A 9,741-nucleotide genomic window follows, 5' to 3' on the forward strand; every position below is an offset into this window, starting at 1 on the left:
CATGATGCTGCTCACAGTAGGCTGGGCTCTTCTCCATCAATCAACAAGCCAATCCCCCACCCTTCTCAGGTCACTTTAGGCTGTGTACAGTTGACAGAGCTGTATGTACAGAACAGTAGCTCAAGCTCAGTTGGTTGAGTGCTCACCTAGCACACCTGAAGCCCTGAGTTCCACCTGCAATGCAGAAGACACGCATGATGACGCGTGCCTGTAATCATACAAGGTGGAAGCAAGAGGATCAGGAATTCAAAGACATCCTTGAGCACACCGTTCAAGTGTCTCGTCCACCCTTGACCAGCAAGAACGACGCAACACCGAGGAATCTTCTTCTCACAGTTTATTCGGGAACCTTGATTTACAGGAAGTGGCCCTGAACCCAGGAAGGCAGGGCTTAATATATCCAGCAACTACCAATCATCTACGCCCAGGTGGCACGCTAGGATAGGTTGTCACCAAGCAGATTTAGAAGGATACGTGGCCTTGCTCCTAATAAGGAGTTGTTTACCACAGACAGCACTCGCCATCAGGCTGGCGGAAGGCGGAAACCGGCACCATCTTGTAGGCATGGTACCTGCAGCTCCCAACATTCAAGCCCAGCCCAGGCTACACGAGACCCTGTCTCATAAACAAACAAATAAATACATGCCCCAAACCCCACAAAACAAGGCCAGATTAAGCTGTGGGTTGAGATGTCAAAAGGTAACTCTTGGGGGCTTCTGACTGGCAAGGGGCTCAAGGGACAGGATGGTCCTGTGGCCTTCAGGTTTGGGTCCTATTCAAGGGACACACAGCGTGGGAAGGTACAGCTGGACACTAGGGATCAGCCTGCCCTGTCCAGGTTATGACTCAGTTCAAAGACTTCTTAAGAGCCCACATCCCTCCGCAGCAGTACACACTGCAGACTGGGGTCTCAGAACTTCCTGTGGCCGGGTGGCCAGCCAACTGTGGCTGCCTTGTAAACATTTACATTCTCCCTGTGGAAGAGGCCATGGTGATGGCTGCAGTACAGCTGGTGGCTGCTAGGCTTGACCTCAGCCTTCCGCCATATCAGCTCCATGCTGGGCTCTTCCAGGCTAGTCACCACCACGCTCCCTGTTCTGTATACCCCAGGCAGTGTCAGGGCAGGGGTGAGAGAAGGGAGGGGACAAAGACCCTGTATATTTAAGAGCAGGGAGGGGCCTGAAGTTCCCAGTCGAAGGGTGTGGCCTCCATTTCTCTTGTTCGCTATAACCCCTCTACATTGCCCTCATGGTATTGTTCTGGACATTTTTCCAGGTGCCACACAGGCCTGTCCTTATGGAACCTACATCAAGATCAGAGGTCATGGACCACTTTGAAGATGACTTGACAGTGTATTGGTGGTGTGGGGTTTGTTATTGTTTTGTTTAAAAAGAAGAAAAGAGAAATGCTGAGACATGAGACATAAGACTATAAGTTTATTATAAGGCCCGGCAGAATGGGGAGACTAAGAAGAGGAACAGAGGTAAATGGCTGACCGCCATGGCCGGTCGCCATAGAGAGACAGAGCGGGGAAACAGAGAGAGGGGACAGAGAGAGGGAACAGAGAAACAGAGAGCGTAAATGGGCAGGGGCCTATCTTTTAAAGGGGTCCTCTGCACCTGCGTGCAGTCTTAGTTCCCATGGAACCTTGGGCTGACCAGGGTATTGCCTGTTCAACCAGGTAATAGGGGCAGGCCAGAATAATGCCTGAACCTTTCAGGGTTGGCCACAGAGTAGGGGGAAGGTAACATTCCAGCAAAGATCTGAAGGGAGGTGACAGTAGGTCCAGGAGATGTTCTGAGGAATGGTCCAGGCAGAGGAAGAGTGAGGTGTGGTCAGCTGTCAACATCCAGGAGTGAGAAGGAGGGAGATGTGGCTAGAACACAGCAGATGAGTGGGCCAGGCCTGCAGCTCTGGGGACACGTGAAGGGCTTTGTTTTCCATGTTAACCATGCTGTGTTCTGCATGTATGTAAGACTTGGCCACATCTTTCACACATCAAGCACCTGTGCACTCACAATACTTTTTTCTCAAGGACCCAGAGAAAGCGATTTTCAGGGCCCCATCTCTAGGCAGGGCAAGGGCTCTGTGACAACCCCCTGATGGCTATGCAGGTCTTTGGTCTCTGCCTTGGTTCTGGATCCTTCCACTTGACCACAAAGTTCCGACTCAGCTGGTCCAGAAGCTCTGCCTCATGTTCCTGCAGGTGCTACTCCAGTCAGCCTTCTGCCACTGGGCCAGAGGTTATCAAGGGACAGCTGCATGGGGGCTGGGGTCTTCCAGGACATCCAGACCACCTACCAAGTGGAACCAGGCCCTTACAGTAGGATCAAGGAAGCAAAGGATGTCACCAATAACATACTACCTGCCCTGAGGGTCTGTGGCTTGGCAGGGACACCATTCATTGAGTGGCCAACCAGCCAGGGCCTTTTCCCTCTGTTGTCAGACAAGGGTTCCTGTGGGAAGGCCGGGAGCCATTGGCACCAAGATGAGAACCATTGCAGTGACAGAGGTCACATAGGGAACTAAGGGGGATTGATGGTCATAGATGCTCAGTAGCACCCAGCAGGGCTCCACAAGGCAGAGGAAGCCTCAGCCACCCTGCCTGCTCTTTACACACTCAGTGAGCTCCCCCACTCCACTGTATCTTTAGAGAAATGTCCTATTCTTGAACAGCTGTGCACAAAGCCCTCCCACTGGCCACCCAGCCCCAGGGCCTAGGCAGGTGGAACAACAGACAGACCCTCTAGCCAGGCCTAACCTCTTGAGCCTGGGCACAAGCTAGCAGTATGGGTCAGTTGGGGTTGGGGGGATGGGGCCTAACAGCTGGAAACATCTGGTTTGAATTGTCACTTAGAAGCTTGGGCCAGGCAGCCAAGGAATTTGTGAGTTAATTTTAGGCCAAAAGACAGAGAGCTTAGCAGGGCGGGGTCTGGGTCCCTAAAACCACAGAGGCAGACTGACTGAGAGGGTTGTGAGGCCCCCATAGTACCCCTGGGATGGTCCTGCCTTCCTCACAGTTTGCCAATGGGCACAGATTGGCACCAAGGGTTTTCCTCTCCATTTCAAGGAGAGGAAGTGAGAGGCCCAGAAGTGAGGAAGTTGCGTGGTAACACACACACACACACCCTAAGAATCAAAGCCGGGATTTGAAACAGCTACTCTGACTTTGAGACCTTTTGAGGCTTCCATTCCCGTCTGTGCCTTTAGCCTTTTGCAAAGATTCCCTTCCTATCTGAATGCCCACTGTGTACCATATATAGTGCCAGGGAGTATGAGCTAAGTAAGTCCTCCTATAGCATACACCCACAGTGCCTGGATGAGGGAAAGGGCCTGCTGGTGTGAACATTGATGGCTAAAGTGTTCTTACCTGAGCAGATGGACTTCAAGGCAAGACCTAAGGAATTCAAAGATACCAGCCATGCAGAGATTTGTGTGCTCCAGCCATGTAGAGAATTGTGTGCACCCTCCATGCAGAGATCTGTGTGCACCAGCAATTCAGAGATCTGTGTGCACCAGCCATTCAGAGGTCCGTGTACCCCAGGCATCAGGAACACCACACACAAAGGTGCTGAGGTAAAAAAAAAAAACATGTACTGAGGAGCAGAAAGTTTTGAGGAATGGGTGTAGGGGACAGTAAGCCACACCTGTTAGAGGCTGGCTACAGGTGTACCTGACCACACCTGTCGAGGAGAAGAAAAACTTTGAATCAACCATCAAATTTGATCAACATTCAAGTTGAAAAGGACAACCCCTCCCCCCAAAAAAAGGAAAGAAACAAAGCTGGGCATTGGTGGTGCATGCCTTTAATCCCAGCACTTGGGAGGCAGAGGCAGGCATATCTCTGTGGGTTCAAGGCCAGCCTGTTCTCCAGAGTGAGTGCCAGGATAGGCTCCAAAGCTACACAGAGAAACCCTGTCTCGAAAAAAACAAAAAGAAAAAGAAAAAAAAAGAAAAGGACAAACCTCTCAACAAGGACAAGTGACAGGTATTTACTGAGGTATATCTCATAAACTAAATAGAAACCTCCTAAAAGAAAGGGAAGTTTTTTGCTTCTATCTTCACAGGAAAACTCATTTCCAAAAGTCCAAGAACACTACATGGGTAGTTGCCTAAGAAGAGAAGGTAGCTATAACCATCAAACAAAAGGAATGTGCCATACAGTAAACTTTATAGCTGTCTCTCAAATAACTCTATTTCTCTTTATTTCCTAGTCCCTATTCAAGTAAATCAATGCTGGATTTAGAGTTGGATTTATTTTTCCTCCCCTAAAATCCAAGCACGTTGTTTAACTAAACTTTAGAGTTTCTGTATTATGTCAAATGGGGGCTAAGGGGGAGGTGCCCAGCACCTCCCTTTAACCATCTGATGCAGATGTGTATCGGAAAATTAACAAGGGCAGAATTGGGCCCAGAAACTTCCATTGATAAGTTGAACGAGTCACACTCATGAGCCTTTGTGTTCAGTTGTCTCCACAGGGACTGCTGAACTCTTGGGGAATATTACCTGAAGTTGTGCCTCTATGTGACACAAATGTCAGAGCCAAGGCCAGATAACCACGTGTGCAGAATGAGCCACCCTAGGGGAGTGAAGGCTCGATTGAGCCAGCCACTGGTACTTGGGCTTCTGTGTCCACAGTAGCCCTCACCTCCCACTAACTAACCTTTGCCATGGTGGGGAGTTCTGTAGCCCAGAGTCACAAACAGAGGTGGCTGTAGCCTCCTCACACCACCAAGACCTTGCAACCAAGCTCTTGGGGACCCAGAAACCAATCCATGCTCCAGAAAACACTGGGAAATAAGCTCTGGGATCACTTCTGCTATGTGAGGAAACTCTGAGCCAAGTCCTTATTTCCTAACACTATTAACTCATGGATTTAGGGCTCCTTTTCAATACATTGAAGCCACAGTAGCTCCCACTTTCCTTCAGGCAGAGGCTCTACAGCCTACCTCCTGCCTGCCATGCAACACCTCAGCCCCTCAGATCCTCTTCCTGCAGCCTGGAACTACCTCAACTCACAGATGAGGAAATGGGTGAGAGGGTGGTGGCCTGCTCCCCCGCTCCACAAACATACAAGCCAGGCTTCTAGAGTTTAGACCAGAGCTGGTGGACTTAGGTCGCCTCTCTGCTTCCCCCACCCTAGCTCACCCACTTCCCCTCTGGCCAGATGGGCACCACACGTGGGCAGTGCACAGTCATGGCTTTTTCCCACCTTTGCTGTGGACTCTGGGAGAGTAATCTTGCTGCCTGACCTAGTGATTTAGAAATTTGGGGGGTTCCCAGCCATTGCTCAGGGAGCTAGGCTGTGGTCATGGCTGATCTCAGCTCTGTTGGAGCTGGAGAGATAAGCCAGTGCTTAAGAGTGCAGACTGCTTTTGCAAAGGATGGACTTTAGTTCCCAACACCTATATCAGGCAGCTCACAACTGCCTGTCACTCCAGTTCCAGGGGATCTGACATACTCCGGCCTCTGCAGAAACCTGTACATACAATAAGGTACACATAAACTCATAACCACATAAGATTTTAAATTCTTTCAAAATAAGAAAAATGGAGTTTAATCCTGAGCTAATTAAACTCTGAAAAAGTTTTTTATACTTTTATCTTACTTATGTATTGTTTTTTTGAGAGAGTCTCTATTATGTAGCTCTGGTTGTCTTGGAACTCACTACATAGACCAGGCTGGCCTTGAACTCACAGAGATCCATGTGTCTTTGCCTCCTGATGTTGGGACTCTAGGTGTATCCTGTCACACCTGGCTTAAAAAAAAAAACAAAAAAAATGCTTAGAGAGAGAGAGAGAGAGAGAGAGAGAGAGAGAGAGAGAGAGATTAAATACAGATATCCAGATCTCTGATATTTTTTTCAGACTATGTGGCTTTAGTTAAGTGACTATGATGTTTTGTTCTAATTATCAGCCTGGGAAGGGAGTCTCAATGAGAAAGTCCAGATTTGGTTGGTTGGCCTGTGGGCATGTCTACAGGAGATGTGTCTACAGGAGATTGCCTTGAGCAGAGAGAACCCTCCACTTCGGGTAGGGGATTCTGAACTGCACAAGATTGGAGAATCGAGCCAAGCCAGTCACGAGTCCAGGCTCCCTCTCTCTGCTCTTGACTGGATGCTATGTGACCAGCTGCTGCCATGTGACCAGATGCTTTGTGTCCCTGACACTTGACTTCCCCACAGTGATAGACATGTGAGATAATAATCTCCCCAGAAGGACCCACATTGGATGAGGAATCAGTGTGAGTGTGACAACAAACTTAGCCAGCATCAAGAGCTGTTACTGTGGCTGTTTGTCTGGGGGTGCGGTGTCCTATGCCCAATGTCTCCATAACCCTGGGACCACCCAGGCTGCAGATAAGCACCAAGAGGCACAAAGAGTCCCTTAGGAAACACCCAGTGGGTCTCAGGCTGATGTCTATCTCCTTTCTAAACTGGGGAAAGGAGAACCTGAGTCTCTGGGTGACACCCACCTGAACAGGTAAACAGTGGTCTTTGGGTGACATGAGCAGACACAGAGGCACCTACCCTGCAGATGGAGGGTGCAGTTGAGCAACCAGGCTCATCTCCACGTCCATCACCAGAGGGAGGATGGAGGAGATGTCATTCCCCAGGAAGAGGAGTGGGGACAAGCACAGGAGGTTAGTGTGGCTGCCAGATCCATCCAGAGATCAGAAGCAGCTCTGCTCAGGGAGCTGAGCCCATGAGTTTGGGAGATTCTTCTGCAGTGGTTCCTGTCGGGACCACCAGCCCCAAATAACGACACAGCTTTCATTATTAATTATGAAAGCTTAGGCTCTTATAACTTCAATTAACATGTTCCTATTAATATCCGTTTTGCCACGTGACTTTTTTACCTTCTATTCATCTGTACGACTGTCTCCATGTCTTCCAGGTGTCTCTCGAAGGTTTAGATTCATCCCTGAGTTTCTCTCTCTCCCAGAAGTTCTGCCTAACCTCTTCCTGTCTAGCTATTGGCCATTCAACTCTTTATTAAACCAATCAGAAGGCACCTTGGCAACATCACATCTTCACAGTGTACAAAAGATTCTCCCATGACATTTTCCTGTCTTTATATCCCTCCTCACCAAAAAGCACGTGGTTCTGCGGATTCAAACTTGGATCCTTGAGCTGGACCGACAAACACTTTTACTTACAGAGCCCTTTCCCTAGCCCTTCTGAAATTAAAAAAAATATTTTTAAAAAATTATGGGCTGGAGAGATGGCTCAGCGATTAAGAGCACTGGCTGCTCTTCCAGAGGTTCTGAGTTCCATTCTCAGCACCCACATGGTGGCTCATAACCATCTATAATGAGATCTGGTGCCCTCTTCTGGTGTGCAGGCATACATGCAGGCAGAACACTGTATACATAATAAAGAAATAAATCCTTAAAATTTTTTAATTATACGCATGGGTGTGTTTCTGTATGGGTATATGTGTATGAGTGCAGTGCCCAGGGAAGCCATAAAAGGGTGTTGGATCCCATGGAGCTGGAGTTACAGGTGGTTGTGAGCCACAAGACCAGAATGCTAGGTACTAAACTCAGGTCCTCTGCAAGAGCAGTAAGTGCTCTTAAGCTCAGATCTAGCTCTCCAGACCCACCCTGAACTTTTAGGATATATATATATATATATAATATATATATATATATTATATATATATATAAATCATGTGTATGAGTGTTTTGCTTGCATGTGTATATATGCACCACATATATGCCTGGTGCCTATGGAAGTGAGGAAAGGGCATCAAATACCCTGGAGCTGGAATTTCAGGTGGTTGTGAGTTCTGATGTGCTGGGTACAGAACCCAGGTCCTCTGGAAGAACAGCTGGTGCTCTTAACCCCTGAGCCATCTCTACAGCCCCTTTCTGGACATTGTGTCATTGGGATCCACATTCTACACACAGCCTTTGTGCCTGGCTTCTGTGATTGATCTCCTCATGCCAGCAGGCGTGCTGGTATCCAGTCTTTTTTATTCTGAGTACTATTCCACCATATGGACATACCACAGGGTAATTCTCCTTCATGGGCTGAATCTGGCTGTTAGGACTGAGGTTGTTGCCAGTGTGTGAATGGATTCAGACCAGCATGTATTTGCATTCTTTGGGGCAGACGTTTACCTGGGAGTGGGATTCCCAAGGTGTACAGTGATTGTTTTGAATGTTATGGAAATTTGCTCAGTTGGTTTCTAAAGCAGATGCACCATCAACCATGCTGGACACCTAGCCCCTCCCCATCCAACCGTGTACTGCTGTCCTTGTCGGTTTCAGTCTTGCTGTGCTGTGACATGAACCTCAGTGGGCTTTCCCTGAGCATTCCCTTGATGGCTGATAGTGTCAAACCGTGTTTGCCTTGGGGAAGCACCTGGAGGGTCTTTGCACCCCACAAGGCTGAAACCCCACCAGGAGCCCCTCTCTCCCTCATCCCAGCCCTCTGCTGCCTTTCCCACAGGCTCTATTCAGGATGGCTGCCCACATCAGAACCCCGAGGTCTTAGCTTGCTCTTCCTCCCGCCCTCTCTAATGCCAGCATCGCAATCCTTCACCCACATCCTCAGTCTCCCCCAACCCCTGCAGCAACTCTTCCTCTTCCAGATACCCCTCCTTTGCCATGTTCATTTCCCTCACGCACCCCTCTGTGTTCACACTAGTACACACCCCAGTACCCTGTGACTTGTCCAAGAGGCAGACAGGGAGGAAAGCCTGAGCTCTTGCCCAGATCTGTTGACAAGTGAAACACCCATGTGACGGGTGGAAGGGGCAGCCCCTGACACTGGGGGGAGTCAAGGACTGGGCATAAACTTAGCCTACCACTACTTGCCCACCCACCCACCTCCTGTCTGCCCCCCACCCAGGCCTGACTCCCTCCCTGCCTCTTCTGTCTTTTTGACAATTTGCTCCCAATTTCTAAGCTCCAGTTTCCCCAGCAGCAGCACGGTGAGTTTGGCACGTGCCTGTTGTGCAGCCCCACTGTGACCTAAATGAGATGATAGAGACAAGGGTTAGGTAAGTGCCCAGCTCACATCTGCCCTCTTTGTGCTGGGCCTGACTCTGTGTCGTCTCTACAGAGAGGGGCTGATTCTGCTTGGTCACCCTTCCAAGTAATCATGCCTTTCCTCTGTTCCAAGGAGATTACTGGTGACAAGGGGGACTTCCGGATGGCAGGAAGGTCAGCAAAGTGATCTTGGGCCATAGGATTCCCCCAGAATCCCACTGTGATCTGGAGGATAGAATGTCACCCTGGCAAGAGCAAGGCTGCAGGGCAGGGATTACAGTCCCAGATCCTCTGTGGGATGGGCTAGGAATTCACTTCTCTGAGCCTCCGTTTCCTCCTCTATGAAGGGAACACTCGAGGGCCTCCTTTGAAGGCAGTTTGAGGGGTTGAGAGAGATGCTGCAGACATGTGTGAGGAGATACTGCCCGCGTGTGTGGGTTCACGGAGTGGATGCCTTGACTGACTGGTTCTGCACCGTCAGAGCCATACAGAGATGGGCGGTGGGGCAGCTGCGCACAAGGGACATCTGAATCTGCCCGAGGGCTAGGTGTCAAGTTTTGAGAATCGGTTGTTTAGCAAATATATTACCAGAAAAGCCAAGAGCACTCATACTCAAAACACCAGGATGCAGGCTCCTCATTGTACCACCATCCTCCAGGAGAAGGTGACCAGCGCCCCCTGGTGGCCGCTCCTCTCATCCATGGTGAGCCCCTTTCCAAGCAAGAAAACCGAGAAGGGGACCAG

Source organism: Cricetulus griseus, chromosome 4, assembly GCF_003668045.3.
Source record: "Cricetulus griseus strain 17A/GY chromosome 4, alternate assembly CriGri-PICRH-1.0, whole genome shotgun sequence".
NCBI lineage: Eukaryota > Metazoa > Chordata > Mammalia > Rodentia > Cricetidae > Cricetulus > Cricetulus griseus.